At 44.1% G+C, this 22,171-nt stretch overlaps 1 protein-coding gene across 1 annotated transcript in view; it reads right to left on the reverse strand.

Moving 5' to 3' along the window:
* Nucleotides 1–15,005, reverse strand: part of LOC138576228 (nuclear factor interleukin-3-regulated protein-like) — a 211,902-nt gene extending 196,897 nt beyond the window's left edge. The window contains exon 1 of the mRNA XM_069649540.1: nucleotides 14,810–15,005. The gene's annotated coding sequence lies outside the window, so the exon portion shown is untranslated. The remainder of the gene's footprint in view (nucleotides 1–14,809) is intronic.
* Nucleotides 15,006–22,171: the final 7,166 nt, after the last annotated feature.

Below are 22,171 nucleotides of genomic sequence, written 5' to 3' on the forward strand. Positions count from 1 at the left end.
TTGGTGTATTTTCCTTGGCGAAACCAAAAGCCTGAATGTGCAGGAAGTCATTAGAGGTTATGGACATTTCTATATCTATTTCTATTTGTTATTTGTATAGCACCACACATCCAGAGGCCTCGGAGCGCTCACAAAACTCACAGACAGAAAGCAAAAAAGCAAAAAGTGGCAATATCGTGAAATGGATTTATGCTTACCCTTACCAAAAAGATCTGTTTTGAGGCCCTTTTTTAAACTGGCTAAGGGCAGGGACCATTTTCAGAGCAGATTGCAATGCATTCCAGAGAGCAGGGGTCCAAACATCAACACTGGAGCCTCCATGATTTTTTAATGTCAACCGTGGACAACTCAAAAGAACATCTTTATTACAGTGAAGAGATCGCCTGGTAGAAACCTTATTATTCTGCACGGTAAGGAGATAGGCATTTATGTATTAGAGAAAAATATTTAGAGCTAATTGGAGACAGGAGATTGCATTAAGTGGTTGTAAATTCACGTTTCATCGTTTTGTGAAGGATGAGACAAAATACTAGCCGTGAGAAAAGTATCTTAGAAATGTACGAAGGCAAGAGATTGCATTCAGTGGATGTATCAGGGTGAACTAATTTTTCGTGATTGACAAGATCAAATACTTATTGCGAAGGATTGTGAAGAGACAACATACTAGTTTGCAAGGGAAAATCATAGAATTGTTTGGAGATTGCAGATTACAGGTGGTGGCTGTAATTATTTGAGTGTGCTAACTTCGTGTTGTTAGACAAAATACCAGTTGAGACGATACATTGTTAGAATTGTTTGGAGCCATGGAATAACAAATAATTCCGATAATTGAGTGTGTGAACTTTTTGTGACAGATGAAAAACAATACTAGTTGTGAGGAAACAAAACATAGAATTGCATTACAGCTGGTCTGGCGTTAAGTGACAAGACAAAATGACAGTTACTAATAGGAAATCATACAATTACTTGGCGGTAAGAGACTACATTCAATGGTCGTTACTGAGTGTTTCAACTTTATTGACAAACGAGACAAAGTATGTATTGCAAAGATTTGTGCCAAAGGAAAATGGTAGTTGTGGAAACAAAATCATGAATTGTCACAGAGAAAGTAATGGTAAAATAAATACCAATAATGCTCTGAGTGGCTGCAGCACAAGGTCTCCCACACACCCCTACTGTAGATCAGTCGTGTTCCTACCCCCAAAAGCTAGGTACAACCAAAAGGGAGCCAGGGAGGAATCTTAGCCATTTATAAGGCAATCAAACCTCCTTGGAGCTACTAGGGCTCTTATATGCCTACCACATCTCTTAAAGAATTTCAACAGTAATAATTTGACTGGTGAGTTCAATACCTCATGCTGAAATGGGATGCGAGTTCGGGAGAGGCTTTGGCCTGCTACACAATGTCACAAGAACTTGCTAGTCTGTCAAATCACACCCACAGGATTCAGGTCAGCTTACCGGTGTGGTTGGTGAAACGTCGTCCAATACTTACACTGAGGCACTAGCCAATGACCAAAAGCCTAATTTCAGCAAAGCTATCGTGGTAGTTGAAATTAAATGCCATGATATTTGACCTCAAAGTCATCAAAAGAAGTGATATGATAAAATCATAAAGCCTTTTATCAAGTTGAAAACTGTTGGGATGCATGTTCTGATCCCAGCTCCTCCCAAATTATTTAGATTGCGGAAAATATACTAACTTGTGAGGAACGCATAGAGGTTGGCAGGGCAGAGGTAGAGTGGGTAGAGTTATGGGTAAAGTTGATTGGCGGGAGACATATGTATTGTGGAAGTTCATATATATATATTCAAGGGAAACTAACCATTTGCTTTGAGGCAGTGTCATCTAGAATACATTATACTCATAACATGAACTAACACAGTATTTGAGAGTAGGCCTGAATCCTCGCAGGCTGTGTTGGAAACACAGAACAACATGGCTTTCTCTTTTGCTCAATTATCACACGCCAACCCCCAGGCAAGGTAGGGACTATGCACGTACACACACATACACATGTATCCAGCTCGAACTTTGTACAATTAGGCAGGAATGCGAGCAGACAAATGGGAGTAGGGTTGCGGCTGAGTTTGAAGGCCATACTCATGGGAGACAGGGCAGAGGTCCTGCGCTGTCAAAACAGAAGCTGAGATGTAGGACACCAGCGCCCCCGAGAAAAATGGTCACTCCATTTAAACTACGAGATGCCCAGGAATTAAGTTCCTAAATCCTTAGATGGACATGCAGGGACTCCAGGCATGCACCTTGGGAGGAGTAGCTGATTAAAGAGGAGCATAGAACAACAAGGTCCATGATTGTAGCGGGGAGGCATGGCAGGGGGACGCATTTGTGTCTGGGATGAGAAAAGAGTTGCTTTGTTTGTTAGAACCAGGCTGACCTCGAAGTCATCTTCTGAGCTCATGTCGACGGCCAGGTGCACATCATCTGGTTTGATCCCAAGACAGGGTGGTGTATTTCAGGCTGATGTTCAAGCAGCACCTGTCTGGGGAGGTGATAATGACTAGGCAGGTGGGTTTCAACCTCAATACCAAAGAGGTTTCTGGGGGGTTTCAGTGAGGTAAAGGGGGGTTTTCAGGCGCTCGGGGAGGGCGAGGAGGGTTTGGAGGAATGGGACCACGAAGAGGAGGAGCGTGTAGGCGAATGGGCCCTTTTTCAAGGGAATACAGAAATAGACAAGAGACTACATAACCCCAGCAACAGATGTATCCATACTCTCAGGGAAGTCCAACCCCATGCAACAGATGTATCCATACTCTCAGGGAAGTCCAACCCCATGCCCCCAAACTTATGGACTGCAACCCCCAAAAATGCCCATTGGTCACCATAGCCCACCACCCCACGTGCTCCCCTGCCGTCATTTCCGCAGTTATCAGCCCCAGGCTCCAGTAACGTGGCAACATATGAAGCACATTCAGGACAACAGCAGGGCCCTCAAATACTGAACAGTAACACAGTACCCAATGGCACAGTGACACATTATCAGGGAGCCACAGTGGTTGGAGGGAAACAATGTGTTTTTCCAGGAACTAGCACTTACCCACCATGGACTTCTAATACCCTGTCACCATTTTCCTTTTTTGAATGCAAAAGAAATCTCGTGTTCTTCTCGAAAAAGTGTGTATCAACCTTTTTTCCCCAGTAGGTTGTTCTCTTTCTGTCTGGTTGTTGTGAGATTACTCTAAAAAACGTAGGTAGTGAAAAATGTATGAATAATTTCCAAATATAATAGAAACAAATAAGAGACAAGCAAAGTTTTTGCAAGGGTAAACAGCGTGGCACAGATGCGTCATCTTCTGACCTCTTTTACATTTTTTAATGTTTCTTTAAACCTTTATTCAACTATCAGCAATTGTAACAGCAGCGAAATAAATTGCTTTGAGCTGTAATGAGGATAAAACCGTTGAATACTGCCAGATACAACAGGGGCATACATTGGATCTTAGCACCATGCACCAGCAACCCAGCGTTAAGGCTGACATACTGGTTCCTTTACAGCAAACACACATATCGCTTCATTCAGAGCTCTCCATGTGCATGCAATATTCTCCCCATATATCTTTCGGATGACTAGAATTTGGTATTAAAGTAATGTATGTCGTTATTTCATTTTTTTTTTATTTGTAACGCGTCTGAGCCCACAGGCGTCAAAACTCACAAAAAACATTAGACAACATAAGGATAACAGGACCCATACAAATAAATAACAGGTCCGTGCGGTAAGGGGTCATAACAGACTAAGATATCAGGTGAACAGGTGAGTCTTCAGTCTCTTACAGAACACCGAAAAGTCCCTTTCCACACGAAGATCTGCAGGGAGAGGGTTCCAAGCTGTGGAGCCATGCACTGGGAAAGAGCGGCCAGTTTCATTATCATTAGTGTAAGCTATGCGTCTTTTGGCAAGCAATACTGCAAGAAGGCAGGCAATATTGAAGAATCTGAATTCAACAATAGCAACTTTACCTGTACCCCATAGTAAGTATTTGAGAGGAGAGAGTAGGAGGATGATCTGTTTTCCCGAACAATGTGGAGGCACCTCAGACTAGATCGAGGCAATTATGGAGTGTAACCAGAAGATGTGTATGACATCAGACCACGCAAAATGACATTGAGTGCATTCCCCTCAAGAAGCCGGGGAGAATTCTGCTACTTTTGGCCAGTGTATAGTGCAGCCTATTAAGTATCTTAAATTGAATGAAGCGATACCTAGCATTGAATGATACCTCCTCAGTAAGCTGACAGCATCTCTTCCAGCAAACATCTGGTACGTCATATCACCACTCACATGGGGACTAGATACACAGGAGGGGATGGGATGGCTCCTTCGAAATCTAGGTGCTTCAGAAGCATGGTAACACTAGGAATACCTGTGTACTTGCAGCTGTTACCCGTTGCAGCCTACGAATTATATCCATTTCAAAGCACTGTCTTGCCAGCTGGGCAGGTGTGGGCGTTTTAGGTGTAAAGTGGTTCAGGCTTTGGTTTGCAACACGTTTTCTGGAGACTGATGTCATCATTGTGGACTTTCCAGGTCCTCTTGCACCTCCTGTTTGGCGGTTTCGCGTGGGAAGTACATTCGCTGTCCAACATGGACTACCTTAATGTTAAGGCAGTGCCTCTTGAGTCAGCTTTCTGTTAGGCAGCACATGTGAAATGATCAGACAGTGGACATGGCCCCGGATACTGTGACCTTGGTGATCACTAAACGTTAGCGCCACCCCTCAGAGCCATCCCAACCTGTAACAGTTTAGAAAGCAAATAAACGGGCACTTTTCCTACTGCATTGTTAACTTTGCAATTCGTGCGTTTTCTATATGTTTAGGCTACTTATATTACTCGTTCTTCCTTTGTATATTAACTGTTTTACGTTGTATGATTGTTCACCCTCTGAGTCATCCAAGCAAGGGCTCCAGTTTAGAGCTCAAGCAAACCTGATGGCCGAACCACGGGGAGGAAACTCCTGATCATCCATACTCTACTGTGCAAGCCAGTAAGATAGCTCAGTCCAATAAAGCACTTGCTGCAGACATATGCGCAAACAAGTCAGCTCACAGGTTTAGCAAACGTGGTGTTGGCATAATGAGTGCCCGCCGCCACCGAGGAAGTCAGTCGCAACACTAGGTAGTTTATATCTAAAATGCTGCAAGGCAGTGGTATCAGCCGCCATTAATATTTTTATATTGTAATTATTGTTTCCAAATTACAAAGCTGAGTCCCTCAGCTCGACATGTATGGGGTTTTGAATAAACTATGGCGTCATGTTAATTCCCGTAGTTACGATAGGGAGTAAGAAGATTGCAAGAAAGCACTAAGATAGCCAGAACCTCACTTTCATCATTTATCAGTGAACACAATGTTATACTACACTGCCGACTGGTACATGCTAGCAGTCACCAAAAGGTCATTGCATGGATTTGATGACCTGCTGTTCCATCATGTAACTCTTTGCTTCTTGAACACCCGAAATTGCACTGATGTCACCCTGTGCCTGCTGTGTAAGTGAAGTGGAGTGGCATGACGCTGCTATGTCTAGGTATGCATATGGCTTTAAATGGACCAAACCTCTCTGGGACTCTGCCCTGACAGGGTCCAAAAACTCTTACCCATCTGAGCCTCTACTGCAACTCCCCTGAGTTGACTTGATTTCTCTGGTGTGCCAGTTTCCTTACTCACGTGAAGGGCATCAGTCGTGCAGGGTGTGCATGCTCACAACACGTCTCGCACACGCACCGACCTGCTGCCAGCTGCTAAACACATAAAAGGGGAGCATCCTTCACATTTTGCATGTCAACGCTGCTGCTGGGGTGTTTGCATCTAAGAGCCTGTCTGCAGGAGCGACAATAGCCATCTACTTCATTGCAGCTGCTCAAGGAGTTGTATTAGAAAGACTATTATTGGACAGTATGCCTGGGTGGAGTTACAATAATCTACTCAACCATGACCAAACTCCAGTCACCACATGGACCCAGGTACAGTTCCTTAGAATATGGAGCAGCCACATATTTCAGCAGTCCCAACATCATCAGACACAATGCCAATGTCTGAGCTGTGCTCCAATTGAAGAGTGTTCAATGGTCCAAAGCTCGACTATAGCAAAGGAGGGCTGTACAACACGCGAATGCAGAGGAAGGGAGCAATACTATTGATACAATTAGGATAGAGTAAGGGTCCACTCGGAACACCATGTGTAGAGGAGATCCAGAGTGGCCCAGGGTACAGGTTAGGGAGGGGAATGTGGATCAGGTCTTGTTTAATTCATTGGTTGATCTGCAGCACTGCTCCTGTTGCAGCTGGGGTCCTGAGTTTCCAACAATCCAACCTTTACAACCAGTCTAGCCATGAGCCATGTAATAGCACTTATCATGCTTGCTTTCAGTTACTAGTTTACTCATGAAATATGCATAAGAATCGGAGCTTCACATGTTACAGTATAGAACTTCCCCTAGTATAAAAGTGTGGGCCTCTAATTTTGAAACCCTGGCCATGTGTCTTCCTTCACATAGGCTTAAGTTTCTGTGGCGGCTCCTGTGATGGGACGTAAGGGTGAAGCCTCCATTCTTTTGATGAAACAGTGTATGCTTGAATTCCAATTTTAAATTCAATGTAAATTGTGAAGCTAAAAAAACATCTGCACCATCTGATACTGGGTCCCTTAACAGGGGTGCATTCCCTCCTACGCACACTGTTCATGCATAAAACGTGGTGCATACAGTTGAGAGGCTGACAGGGCATAGACAGTTGGGCACCGCCTCTTAGCTCTCAGCGTACCGCATGTTTGACTGTACTTGATTGGCAGGAGCTGTAGGAGAGGCTATCCAGGGCTGCATGGTGGAGCGAAGTTGAGTCCTGGAGAGCAGGTAAGAATGTATGAATGCATATGCATTTGTATGTATGGATGGTAAGAATGTGTATATATGCATGTATCTATGCATGTAAGATTGCGTGCAAGCGGTTTGTTTATGTAAGAAAACATATGAATGAGAGGGCAGTGTGAATGCTGTGTATGGGTGTGAGAGTGTGTGTGAATGAGAATGCACTCTGAATGTTTCTAGGTTTGTGTGAATGATTGAAAGAAGATGTATGGGTGCATAAGTATGAGTGTGTGTGCATGCGTGTGTGTGTGTGTGTGAGACAGAGAGAGATATACAAGGTTGGTTCAAAGAGCATGGGCATTTTCTTACAGTGGCATTGTGACAAATCAACTTCTGGGTCACCATTGATCCAGGGATGAATATCGATTTCTAAACCATCAATCAGCCCCACACCTCTAGTACACCAGTAGGGATCCGAACAGATTAGAAACACAAGTAAATTATAAACCTCCTTGTCCAATTTTGGTAACGCGGACGGAACAGCAGGCTTATCGCTGCATGGTTGTGGATCGTTCGTTAGTTGCAACACCACAGAAATACAATTATTAATCAATGATAGAAGGGACTGTCCAGTCAAGGTTGTATACATATATCTACTTTATTATTATTAAAACATACAGTTCTGGCACACTACAAAAAACAACCCGTTTAAAGGAACACAGAGGACAGATGGAGGGTAGTTGATAAATAAATCAGTCTTAACTATTCAAGGTTATTTGGTTTCAGCACCAAGTGAGCAAGGGGTCGTAAAAATGTCAATAAGGGCCTTCCGGAGAAGGACCAGGGGGACAGAATCACAATGTACCTGGAGCTTGAGAAGATCTTGATGCTCGACAGCATCAAGTCGGTTCCAGGGCTCTTTGAAGCTCCTGCGACAGAGTTCAAGACGGGAGACAGCTGAGGGTATCAGGCGGAAGGCAGTTTGGCAAGCAAGGCTGGACGGACAGCTGCAGGCTGGCCTACACAGTGGCTCAGGGTCAAGAATCATTGTCTCTGTGCTGGCTGGCGGATCTGGAACACTGATTGAGGTGACTCGGACAGCTTTAGTGACTGCAGCATGACAACAGTCAGTGGTGCAGCCGGTCAGTGTTTGAGGGCTCGACTGCTTCGAAAATGTCCTTAAAAGATGGACGAGGGTTGATGCTTTTTGTGGCACTCCTCCGAGTTTCTTTGCAGGGCTTGTGTTGTCCTTTAAGGTTGATGGCCCAAAAGCTGAGGAGAGCGTTTGCAGGCAACCACCTTGTTCTTTGTTCGGAGACTCTCTGGCACTTCCCATCTAGTCAGCTTGCTGGCAGAACCTAGCAGGGCATGCTCTGTGCTGGCTGGGTACAGGTTCTGGAGCTGCTGGATGGGTCCTCTGAGTCTGGTATCTCCCTCTGGTCCTGGGAGATGTTTAGGGGAGGGGTCTTGCTTCCCTCTTGGAAATCCTGGCCTTCCTTCAGTGGCGGAAACTGTAAGGCAGACTATCCCTTCAGCCGGGGTCCAAATGAGTCCTTCCTACTCCTTTCAAAGTTTTCTCAACCCTCTTTAAAGCCAAATGGGTACCAGTGATTGGTGCAGGCTAAGCCTACCTTAATGAACCAATCCTGGGCCCAAATCCTGGGCCCCCTCCAACAATCTTCTGTTATGCGTGAGGTCAGAACCAGAGTGCTTTGAAACAGGAAAGGTAAGGGGTGACAACCTTTACTAATAAGTCCCACCCATCTTCCTGTCTGTTGTGGATCAAAGTGTCTCTCTGGTTTATTGAGAACTCTGTGATTCTTGATCAAAGTGCAGGTGTCCCTTGAAGTTTGTGGTGAGAACACACTTCTGTCTCCATCAATTCACATACTTCTTCCCTCTGAAAGGGGGTGTTCCGGCAGTGGTTGCCTACTGTAAACAGTTTTCCCAGACATGCCATTCATGCAGAGGTGTAGGATCTAGCTTCAAGTTGACACAATGCATATCAAAAAGGTGTTGGGTTTCCTGTTTCCTGTCCCCTTTTTTCAGTTCTGCGAACAAGCCCCTTTGCAGGCCTACTTCAATTAACTCTCATTGGTGTGCGCTGCCACCAGCAGAACTTAGAAAATAGAGAGGGCAGATCCATGGAGTCTTTGATATTTTAATTAGCCTGGCCATGGCCGGAGGAAGGTGTTGCCTTCCCCCTTCCTAAGATGCTTTGATGTACCCATGGCTGTCACATTCCAGCTAAATGTAAAAGGGAGGCCTGAAGCTGTAGACTGTGTCCCCCCGTAGGACACATGATTATGTGGTTGTTGTGCGGTGAGCAGAGGAAAATGTGTGCGGATTAGCCCCACACATTTTCTGAGGTTGATCTTTCATCATTCATTTTCATTACAAAACTTCAAAAAAGCCCAGGCAAGCCCACTCTCCCCGTGCAGATGGTTGAATTCCTCACATGCATTGCATATTTTGCTGTCATTTTTGTGCAAAGCCAACTTAATAACTGTCTTTCTGTAGAGGAGGGGTCAAATGGGGATTAAAGGCACCAGATTGGGGTAGCATTTTGTACTCTACTCACATTTAGGGCAAAGCCGACATGATGAAAGTTCTGATGATGGGGCCATTTGTGCAGTCAGTAAGGACATAATTTGCTACTGTGGCATGGCATTTTTACTTGTGTTAAGGGCAAATCCAAAATGATGTGTTATCGTTTGTGGGGTGAGGGGGCATTTGAGCAGCCAGCAATTCCTTTCTTTACAGTGGCATGCTATTTTTACTGGTGCTAAACGCAAGGCCAATTTGATGAATGTTGGTTCATGATGAGGCATGTGTGCAGCAGGTAAGGACATGTTTTTGCTCTGCCATGACATACTTTACTAGCCTGATGGGAAGGGGGACATTTGTGCAGCCAGCAAGGATATGTTTTCTTACTGTGGCATGACGGAGAAGGCCAACAGCAGTTTGTTCTTACATGGGACTACTGGCATATATTGGCAGCATGCACATATTTTCTTATAGTATATTTGCTGACATTATTGGCAAAGCAAATTTGTGCATTCTCTTTTGGGGGAATACTGTCCTATAGTGATGCAGCGAGCATGGACATGTACGGGCACAATTAGCATGAAAATGTTGTTTTTACACTTGCAGAACTGTCAGCAAAGGCATCAAGAAAACATATTTTTTCAAGCCTTACCCTACAAAACTGTAAACTGTGTGCCTTTTTACCCAATTTTTCTCTAAAGGCGTTTAGTAAAATGCCATATTTTAACCCATTAATTAAAAAATAATTCTCTGGGGAAGATTCCACCAGACCCACTTTGTGTGTCTCCCTAGCTAGATACATTCGGCTGCTCCAGCGTACTCAGGGAAATATACCCTCCAATTAAAAGATTCACCAGCCACCACCATTGGGAATTTTGAGCAGCGTAACCAATATGTTTTAAAGGTTGGGTCTTTTTAAAGGATTTAACTAATATCGTTTTTGTTTTGTGTTCTAGTTTTTTTAATTGTGTTTCATTTATACATTCGACTTGTCACATACCAAAGTATTAGACAAAAATCAGAAAACAAGAAAACATTAAGAAGAAAAAAATAAGTAAACATCTAAAACCATACTGATCATAATTTAATAAAACCTAATTCATTCAGCACTTTTAAAACTTCTATAGATAAACTTCCTAACCAGATGACAATCTCTCCCGAAAACCATCTAACACACCCGTTCCTCCTTATCTGCAAATCGTCTGAAATGATTGACTCTCATCTTCACTGTTACTTGACACTCAATCATATGTTTCAATGTCTGTCTTACACCACTCTTACAAAAATTGCACCAGTCATTCATGTCTTGCGGTTTTGATTGTGTAGACAGTATTTCTCCAGTGGGAATCAAATTAAGAGACCTTAAGAATTGTGAGCGCCAGTATGGGTTTGGAAATCGTCTCCAATACCGGGATAAATAACCTCTTGGCTTAGTCATACTGGATCAGGATTTTCCTGTCACTAGGCCCTGCACCTTTGCTATTGTTCGGATCCAATCCATTCTAACCAGGGCTACCTTAACACCCGATGGATTACACACCAGGTCATTTTCCGTACGATCACATTCCAAAATATTTTAGCTGCATTCTTTTTCAAGTGGTTCAGGACTGGATTGTAGCCGTAACTTGAGTGCTGTCTAATATCCTCGTACAAAGAATTATTTTTCGGGCCACTATCAAGCTATAGAGTGAAACAACTTTCCACTCACAATATTATTGTAACGATCGAAGACCCAGCTCATATCGTAGACTGGACATAGGCAGACTTTGCTTCAAACTTAACACTCTTCTCCACAATATCCCTTCTAATCTTGCCTAGTTAATTACTCTGGCTTTGGGATTTTACATCATTCCCAGATAAAAGAACAGGTATGACCTTGCCTTTATAGAATTTTACCAGAGGAACTGTGGAGAATGCACTACTGTTGCACATGGTTCCTGGCATTGAGGTATTTTTCTTTTTGTGAATAAGGCTGCAGGGGCGTTGCTAGGGGGGGCTAAGGGGGCTATAGCCCCTGATCTTTTGGTTGAAGCTCCGGATAGAATCTCAGGAGCTACAGCCAAAAGACTAGCTAGCTCCCAGTCCAGACTGTTCCGACATCAGCTTAGCCCCGGGTCTTTTCCAGACCTAGCAACTCCCCTGTAAGGCTGTGTGCCTGTATTCCTCTTTGCCTGGATCTGTGCAAGCTCGCTACATCTTGAAGAGCTGCCGCCTGCTTTTTCACCTGTTCTAGCTCTCTACCAAAAGCGGAACCACAGCAGCTTAGGAAAGCATGCTCTCAGCTGCAGGGAGTCTAGTTATAGTACCCGGCTAGATGTATGGGGAGCTAAGGATGGCTACCAGACAGGGAAACATCCTGTTACATGTGGGGCACCTTTCACAGTTCTGGGGAAAGCCATCACCGGTTCAGAAGAGGAAAGCTATCACTCGACTGCGGAAATGTGGCCTTTCTGCCTGTGTTATTGAAATCACCAACCTGCCGCCATTTCCGAATCTCCACCAAACGTATGATGCTTAGTTTAAATTAAACCTCAAAGGCATTTTCAAAAATTGGTTTTCGGTAGTAATTATCTGTGAAAATGATTTGACATTACAGTACTGCTCAAGAAGTGTTTGCAAAATAGTTTTAAACAAGGAGGAGCTTGCACTGTAATTACGAAAATGACAAAAAAGGAGTAACTCCCGAGAAGCTTGTGAACGAATTTGTAGATTGTTTAATACGTGGGGAGGGCACTTTTCTCCCCCCACACTTTTGAAACGAAACTACTCAATAGTCATAATGCCAGATATTACTCGGGCAAGTTAAAGAATTGAGCAGGAGGACCCTGTGCATGGGGACCCTATGCTGCCCCGGGCTAGAGCAGAACAAGCTGAGGTTTGACCTGGACAAATTCAATTAGGGCGTCCTGCTGATGCATTCTCATTTTCTGTCTATCTGTCATGGGTACCTCCCTTAGATATTCAGTACGGGTGCAAAAATCCAACTCACCCACCCCCGCAAATCGCCCCCACCCCGCGAATATGAGCACGAAACCGACCTCAAGACCTTCCCAGGTGTAAACACTGCATTTCAGAGCACATTTACGAAGGAATTTGAAAATACGTACAGGAACTTTAGGTTGATCTCAGCAACAGTCCCCTAACCGTCTGTGCTACCTTGCAGCTTTCTGCTTTGGAGACTGCCACTGAACTTGAAAGAATTCAGCATTGCAGGTTGTAGATTCCTGATACTATTCAAAGGCCCTGCATTTGCAACACAGAAGTTCGTGTGCACGCCTTCAAATCATGTGTTAGTCCTGCAGCATTGGCAATGCACGCAGTTTCATTTAAAGTATAGTGGTAGGCAGCTGAAATGTGAACATATCTGTACGGGGCAAAGTGTGGCTCCTGCCTCTGTTGCTAGAGAAAGTAGCAGTTGCACCCCTGTACTCGGCGTCTACGTGGTGCGTCCAGAGAGGTCCATCAATATTACCGCTTAAATGTATATTTTGCAGTAGCCACGTCGCCCTATGGCCACTGAAAATCCTGGATATGATCCTCACTTGTTAAAGAGGAAAGGAAAGGTTGTGGGGACGGAGGAAAATGTATAATGTCATGACGAGGACCTGACAGTGTAAACCTAAGGATCTCGAAAAACCACCAGCTCGGGGGACGCTGCTGAGCCGAGCGCGTGCGTGCGTGCGTGCTTGCGTCACTGTCGTCACATGTGGTCCCGCGTTACTTGTAGGGACCACCAGGCGCAACCAATCTGCCCATTGCGCCATCTATTCTCACACCTGGAGCCCTACGCAATCCCCGACTTTGCCCGGCTGAACCCCGTCTGCACTTTGGGAGTTGCGATTTTTACTTCTGCTGCATCCGAGGACCACCCAATAAATAAAAACTCAATGGGATAGTAATAAAACAGTACAAATGCAATATGAAACAAATCAGACAACTCACAAGTAAAGCGATTCACTTAATAACCGGACTCAAGATCCAGCCCCTACACTTTTTGCGCCAAAAGCAAATCTCCACATGGAGGCAGTGGTCTGGGGTAAAGGGTGTACACTGGTATTCCCCGCCAATGGAGCCCCACAGTTCAGCTCCAAGAGTTCAGCTGAAGTTCAATCAAATCCGCTGTGCTGGGCACAACATCTGTCATTTGATAAATACTGATACACATACAAAAATCCTCTTGGTTATGTATTTTTTTTTAAAATGTCAACTGTTTTCCAGACATGACCACTTGAAACATTCTATTCGGGAAGAGGTAGCCCATTTCTTGTGTTTTTCTTTACATTTCAGGCAAATGTCCCATTAAATACAATTGAAATAAAATTAAATGAAAAAAAAACCAGGATTGAATTAGGACATTTTATGTTATGGTACTTGATATTTGTAGCACTTTATTGCCGTTCTTATGGATTTGAAGCGCTGTGGTGTGAATGGCTCTTCTGCAGTGTGTAGTCTGAACAGACATGAAATAAAAAGTGTTATCTTGTCTGCAAATAATATTTATATTTTCAAGCAACTGTTCAATTATTAACAGATGACTTGTGTAGTGACGATGTCTTATTTATATAGTGTTTTCACCAAAGCGCTGTACATAGAAGATTTACATACAATTAGCAGCCAAATAAAAATGCTACTCATTTAGAGGCAGCGGAAACATGAAAGGCTGAGTTGGCCTTGCCAGGATTCAATCCTACTACCCTCACACCACACACAGATTGCAGCAGCAAGCACTCAACCCGCGGAACTATCTTGCTGTCATACGTAATGGAATAAAGTGACATTATAATAGCTGTAGTATGAACAGCGCTCAGGCGCGGTGTGCATTGCTATGTCAGTGACTATGCGAGAGCTTGAGCAAATTCTTCCCGGGACTCAGGTGTATTGTATGGCTCACAGTGCTAAAGGTCGAATGGGGGCAGTCTATAATCAGTCTATAAACCCGAAGGACAAGTGTTGAGTTGAGGGCTCTGCTATACTTTACATGCAGAACTCATGCACAATGAACAACATGCAGTTGCATGCAAATTACAGGCACATTCGTCATATATGTTGTATACATTTAATGCATGTTCACTTTTCTACAGAATGGAACGGTCCATGTTGAATTGTATAATTTGCCTGTTTGAAATTTGAAGTTGTCTGGCTTTAAATAAATATAGTTCGTAAAACCTAAGCAAAAGAAAGAAACTTGGTATTTGGGGTTCATAAAATTGTTTTCATGGCTTTTATCAAATACGGTGATTTGTGAAAAACACAAACCGGTTATTTGAGCAACTATTTGCTCTTTGGGTGGAGTGCATGTGATCAGTTCCCCCACACGTGCCCAGCAATGCCTATCACCGGGCATCATCTTTCTGCGCACAGAAACTGGCAAGAATGATCTAAACAAAGTGTAGAAGTTAGTACTAAGGAGGGGTTTGGAATTCAGACTTACTTTGTGGTGGCAGACATGCAGCAGAGTCCGCCTCGGCAGCTGCCACCCGCTGATCACAGCCTCTGAGCCAGGAGAGTTGCACTTAGCTGCCACCTGCCCCCGTGGCTGGAGAAAGTGTGCCCAGCAGCCTCCTCCCACGACACTGCTGAGATAACGGTGCCAGTAGGTCAGAAGAGGCTGCTTTGCGTAAGCGATGGCGAGGCACGTCCTCTCCGCAGCACCGGCGATTAGGGATGTGTGAGTGACACACAGTGGCTGGCCCTGCACTGCTATAGAGCAGGCAAGGCAACTTGCTTTCTAGGTTTCACAGGGAGTGGAAATAAGAGGGCAACGCGTTTCTCGCACCTGGCGTGGCAACTTTTCACGCGCATTTAAAGATAATTAACAGACACGATGAGAGGGTAATCAGCTCGCACTATCCCTCTGCGCGTCCTCTCTGTGACCTCGAACTTCTCGATTTCCCTATCTTTCTATCTCTTCCTCTCCCGTGTCTACGACTCTCCCCTTTCTTTCTAACCCCTGGCTGGCTCAGACCCTGTGTATGACTGTCTTCTCGCTTTCTCTCTTTCTCTCTCTCTTTCTCTCTCTTTCGCTCTGTATTGTTCTCTCTTTCTCGGTATATTATCCGCCCTTATACACACTTTCTCACCCCCTCTTTCTCTGTCTATTTTATTCTCTTTGTCTATAGGTGTCTTTCCACCTGGTCTCTGTCTTTGTAGTTTTGCTTCTTTATCTCCACTTTATAATTTTCCTTCAATGTCCTTCTTTCTGTCTCTTCACCTCAGAGATGACAAATTACCAAAATGGCGCTCATAGCAGATAATGAGAAGTCGTGGTCATGAAAGGATTCGCAGAATACTGTGGGAAGAGAGGAGTGTTATGGAATTCTTCAAAACACTTTTGTGTGACACTAGATCTTCTTACCTGACCTTTCTTTTCCTTGCAATGTCCCGATGGTGCATGTTCCCGAAGCATCACCTCAACCAGTGTGTATTCTTTGAGGTTCTGGGGGAGTGCCAGAAAGTTCCACTGAAGTTACGTACATGTAGAGCATTCCCTGGAAAGAGACAGACTGGGGTCTCTTAGGCATATTTCAATGGAATGCAGAGAGAGAGAGAGAACACCATATGTGACAAACTTATTTCTGCCCTGCAGGAGTATAAGGGTGAGTAGAGGCTAAAGCGCCCACTCCACGCTCACACCTCTCTAAAACAAGAGTGAACGCAATCACAAAGGTAAAACAGGCACAGTTAAGAGATGTACAGCGTTTGACTTTTATGCTAACATGGGCCGAGGGAAGGCTATACTCTCAAGAGGGGTGTGAATGTGAAACAGTAGCAACCCAAACATCAAAGTATAACAATCCAAACTAAAGGAATAGCCAATCAAGGTTCTATACAAATATATTGATTTTAATGCAATTAAACACACCATATGCAATAATGACTAAATGGAAAACACTACACAAACCCACCCCTTTAGAAAGAGCAGAATATGCAAGAGATAGAAGAATGCAGAAATCTGGGTAACGTAAAGAGGGGTGAAGGGCAATCAACAACCACAATACTGGTAAAAGGATATGTTTTTGTGCGATAAAAGTGATTAAGGGTGATCTAACCAGGCTCTAGGGCCTAAAGATTGGCCGGGGGCAATTAGCAGCCAATGTTATCTCCTCGCTGTCCTTAGCGAACCCAGCTTCTAGGCACTGTGCGATCGGTTTAAATCAAGTTTGGATGTAGTGAGTCACGTTGATCCAGATGGGGAACAGGCATTGTGTCGGTTTCAAAGTGAGGCACATGGTGGTTCAAATTGGTTCACGGCAAGGACGCGCTGACCTGCCACGGTGCAGCAGGAACTGGTTGCAGCAACAGGAGTCCGAAACTGTCAGAAGAGTTCGGAAAGGTGCCAAAGGCAGCATCACAATTTCCATTGGTTTGAAGGCAATTGAAGACGGTCGAAATGTGGGAGACTAGCTGCTTGGCTTTGTCAGTTGTTATGAGTCCCAATCCAGGGACAAGATAGGTTCTTGTTCTCATTCTACCAATCATAGGGGAGCCTGGCAAACACCTGCAGAGGTCCTTCACCACCAGTGAGGTCCTGGGTACTGGTGCAGCTGTCAGAGAGGCAGGTCTCCTACAGGTCACCCCCAATGTTTCCTGGGGATGCTTAGAGGGCAGAGCCAGGGGTGCAATCCAGGTGTGGCCAAGGGAGGGGCCATGGCCACGCTTATAAAAAAGCTGTCACCCCCACCGGCCCATTCAGTTATGGGTGTTTTTTTGGTGTGCCACCCCAAGATTTCCAGTGTGGCCACCCCAAGGAACAATGTCTGGGGGTGCCACTGAGAAGAGCATGCTTCTGCCTTGGATCACCTGCCTTCACCTCACAACTGGAGGACTTTGGAAAGCACTTTGCTCCTAGCAGGGACCAGCACATTCTTCTTGAAGGGCTGAAGTCCAGAGATGAATCATCAGGAAAGGAGTAGGCGACCCCTTCCTTTAAAGTCAAAAGATAACAGGTGATTGGACTAAAGCAAGCCTTTGGGGGTCCAATCCCTTTTGTTGGAACAAGTGGACTGTGCCTTCTGACATCAGACCAAAGTGCTTTGTGTTAAAGGATGTGGAAGGGATAGGAAGGAAGAGATGTATAGAGAGAAAGCCAGATGGTGGAATCTTCCTCCAGCTGGTCTGAACTCCCCCCTGTATAAAATATGTCTGCCCTTTCCGTTGTCAATAACATCAAAGGCCCTCTTAGTATGCAACACTCTGGTGTGATGCTAGTCTTTGTGGGATTGGTGGGCCCTTTCATTCCTATTTCGCAGGCCAGCTCTTTCGGGGAGGATGGATCACTTGAGAGAGGTGTTACCCGACCTCACAAAGGATCAAAAGGAGAGGCATAGCCATCCAGTCTCCGGCTCTGTCACTTGGCAGGTCTAAGCTGTCTGACCAGAATACACATAACCATTCCACAGCTGAGCTCGGCTCACATTTCGAACACATGGGAGTTAACCCCAAGAGCAGCAGAAGACTTCAAACCCACAAATGGTGAGTTTGGAGCAGAGAGAGTCTGTGTGTGTTTCTCTGTTTGTGGCACACTATCTTTGTGCTGCTGTTTCTACTGGTTTGCATTACTATTTGGGATGCCTAGCAACTGCATGTTTTGCTATTTGTCTCCAGTGATCTCTATTTTATATTCCATGCCCGGTTTTAAAGTGCTACCCTTTGTTATGATAAGATATGCCATAGCATGCTTTAAGATGTAGAAACATGTGGTGTAATGTCTTGTTCTGCTGGAATCAATCTGTTATTTTCCCAAATATAAATGATCATTAACTAGAATCTACCTGAGTGGTACTGTATGTACTCTTTCACTCTTTTAGGAGAGGGGGGAGAATATAGTTTCCTTTTATACTAGCAGGATAGGTCATGTTTTATTATGTTGAGGTTTCATATGTTTTGCTTTAAATGTCAATTTTTCAAGTGCCTTTTGAACCTGCCATAAGACAGTAGGTAGGAACCACCTAAACACGCAAAAAAAAAGAAAAAACAGAAGGGCAGACTAGGAAATCTAATTTGTTAACTAGTCCCCACACCACTGTTTTGACCTAACCATTGCATGATGCCCTCTATTAACAGGATAGAGTAACTGCAACCCCGAGTAAGAAGGCTAGTCAAAGGTGGGATTATATAATTTAACTACCAAAAGTGCCCAGCCTCAGCCTAAGGGGATTCCTGCCTTATACCCACTAATATAACCATTGCCCAAAGGCCCTAATAGGACTCAGTAACCTCCAGGAAGGCCGGACTGAGGCCTCTGTCCCAAGAAAGCAGTGGTTAAAATCCCACCCTAAGTTAAATGTGGCTATATTTCCTTCCAGCTTTCCTGTCTGTAGAACCTGGCCGTCCGTGGCTCAGGGGAGGGAATAGAGGGGTTTTGCATGCTTTGTTTTCTTGGGCATGGTTCCTGCATGCCTTGGCTCACCATGACACTGTGGAATGCTCAGACGTCTGACCATGTCTAAGCCATATACAGGCATGGTGTTCGTAAGCACTGTACCCCCGAGCCTATTGTTTTTGTAACCATGACATAAATAAATGAGGATGTTTTTTGCGCGCCTTTCAGGAGGCTGGTGCAAAATTAGCAATTTCTGATTTCTGACATACAGCTTCTGACATACAGCTCCTGACAGGGAAGTAACTAGAAGGGCTTTCCCGCCTGTGTTTTCTTGGGCATGTCTTCAACATGCCCCAGCTCACCATGCAGTGAGTACATTCCAGGCATATCCCTGGTGCAGCGAACACCTCTTCTCCAACTATCTCTCTTTTTGGCCCTGCATCCCATAGAATACAGTTGAGTCTCACAATAAATTTGGTCCAGTTGTACACATAGCTTTCCCATCTTTTCCTTCTTATGCTTTCATGAGCACCGTATCTATCCCTCACCCTCATCCCAACTATCTACATGACTTTGCTCCTCTCTGCCACTACTGAATGTTCTATCATACTTCTCCTTTGCATCTCTAACAGCCAAAAGCACTTTGACGCCATGAACCATGGCAGTAGGCACTATACAAATGCAAGATGGCATAACGTGCAATATCAGATTGGGGTGGCTTGGATAATTATGAGAGATACTAGCCAACATAACTTAAACTCACATATGGCTTATACTTTAAAGTTACAACTTTAACTCAGGACAGTAACTCTGATAGTTATGTGGTTTTTGGAACATGGGTGTATGATTTAAATGCAGTCCCTGTGCTGCAGAGATTTAGCTGTCCCTGCAGCTGTCAAGAGGGCACCTGCAACCCCTGAACCTCTGATATGTGCCACTGGAAAGCAGGCACTGCAGGTTAGGGTACTGATCCATCAAGGAACAGGTGTACACTATGCTTTTGGCATCGAACATTTGAAAGGGAGACCTGGTTGGTAGGTCACCTTTTCTGAGACAGAGTTACCCACATAATTTTATTCATTAATAATAATTTTAAAAAAGGCAGGGCTTGATCTCGGGAGGATGGCTCAGGGGCAGCGTTACTCGCATTGGAAACAAGACGACACGGAGCAACACAGGATTGATTCTCAGGTTCATGCTTAGAAACCTCTGGGTATTAAGCACTTTATAAATAACCAATTACAAAATTACAATGGCATTTCCTCACACCATGTTAGAATAGTTATCAAGGGGTCTTTTGTGGCCAGCAAGACATACTTGGAGGACGTTTACTGGTTTAGAATCTGAATACTTGGTGGTGTTGAGAACTCATTGATCTTGCTGCGCTTTGATTCTGGATTGCTGTCCAAAAATGGTTAAAGGATGAACTGTACTGATGTTTGTATCGCTGAACCTCTTCATTTAAATGTGTGTGAACAAAACCACGTGACTGTTTCTAAGTATCATAAACTGGGTTATGCATATTTCCATTTTTTACTTATTTTGATTTAACTTTGAACCAAATAAGGTATTAAAGGTGTCAGTTGGTTAATCATGAAATTGCCATATAGAAAACAGATTTATATTTTTAGGTGGAATTAACCAGATTTGTTTCAGAAATGTTAGAAGCTTTAGTGAATGGATTCTCCCATGAACGTCAGATCTGCTGAACAGTCTCACTGTCAGGCAGCACTCTGGCTTTTAAACATTGTTGCTGGTGGATATGCACACAGCTGGATGGGCCTGCCAGACATTGGGTGTATAATTGATTCACCAACAAGCACTCATAAGGCGCCACGTCTATATGTGTTGCTGGACACCAGTAATTGGCACGCGGTTTACACACACTAACATAAAAGTAGCCAAGCGGAATGCCCGTTTGCAACATATCAGGGTGTCAGGCTTAAACCACCTGACCTAATACATTTAGATTTGGAGCGTACCTAGTGGCTGGAATCATCCTAAGAAAATATCCTGAGTGTTTTTTGAAACTGGTCTACAAGGACTTAGTGCAGAAACTGGTTAAAAAAGACGAAATTAGTTTGACTTGTGGGATTTGTGGTGCTACGGTAGCAGTGCAACATGAATGGCAGCCCCCTGGGAAGACCTTTGTAATATCAAAGCATGTGTTGGCTGTTTGAAAATTAAATATCTTGCACTTGCATAATCTGATATGGCTTTGCAGTGTTTGCAGGTTTAGCCCATGCGGTCAGACTAACAAACCAGTGAACTTTTTCGTGACGCCGGACTTCAGTCATGCTTTAAGTTTGATCAATGTTGCTAACCCTACTGTTAGGAATGATGTTTTCGATTAATTTGGCTCGCATGATGTTTTATGATAGGATATCTCTGGATAGCTCTGACCCGGAAGCAACCCTTCCTCTTTTTGTAACATAAAAGTATGCACATCCGGAAAAGGGCGCATGCCGAAACTAACTTCCCATTTCTCATGTCAGTTTCCTTTGAAATGTGTTATTGCACTAAGGAAACCCTTTCACGTCACGCAGCTGTCTATTGACACGTCTCACCATATACATCCTGTGCTAGAGGGTGAGGGAAAGTGTGGTGTGAAATTACAAAAAGTATGCTAAAGATAAATTCATCCAGCAGCACAGGGGTGACACTGTGAAAAGTATTGGAGCCTATTTTATCTCAAAATAATGTCAACTTAGTTTTGGCGCCAAAACTGCCACATATGAGGTTGAGGTCAATTCAATGGGGCTGTCATGGCTACTTCAGGAAGATGCTCCCTGACGTATTTCAAGCCGGCATGTATAGTTTAAAAGTTATTCTAATTTTCACTCTGGCCATATTTGGGGGAAACAATGGGAATCCCTTTGAAAGAAAACACACGGTTTTCAATTATTGATAACTGTCCCACCTGCCACATTATCTGATAGCTACTACACGTCTAGATGAAGCCATTGGTTTATAAATAAAGAGATGGCTGCAGTAGTGTGGTGGGGGCTATGTATCCCTGCCAACTGGGTATTCTATCTCTGCGATTGGGTTTGAAAGGCAAAGAAGTGAGCCAAGGACTATATCTTGGGTAGATTATGAGTGGATCACTATATTCATAGACTGTGTTGAAGAGCCGAGAAGCAGGCTGTAGACTGTGCCCCAGAGTCAGTGCTTTGGAGAGCCAAGAAAAGCGCAGTGCACTTTATCTCTGAGACTATGTTTGAAGCCACGAAGTGTATCAGAACCGGTACCCAAAACCAAAGAATAGAGATCGGGGGTGATCAGGATCTCTACTTAAAATGAGAGACCCACATGCATTTTAGTTTGTTCCGCCCAGAAATTTACATTGAAACTGTTTAAAATTAGGAACTTCCTTTCCTGTTTTTGGTAATCCCCTGACCCAAATAGATGTGTGTCCCAAACCTCGTCCTGACAATCTAATAAAAGCCCTTGAAAAATGTACTTTCTCTG

This window comes from Ambystoma mexicanum, chromosome 1p (assembly GCF_040938575.1).
Source record: "Ambystoma mexicanum isolate Mex_15411 chromosome 1p, UKY_AmexF1_1, whole genome shotgun sequence".
In the NCBI taxonomy this organism is placed as follows: Eukaryota; Metazoa; Chordata; class Amphibia; order Caudata; family Ambystomatidae; genus Ambystoma; species Ambystoma mexicanum.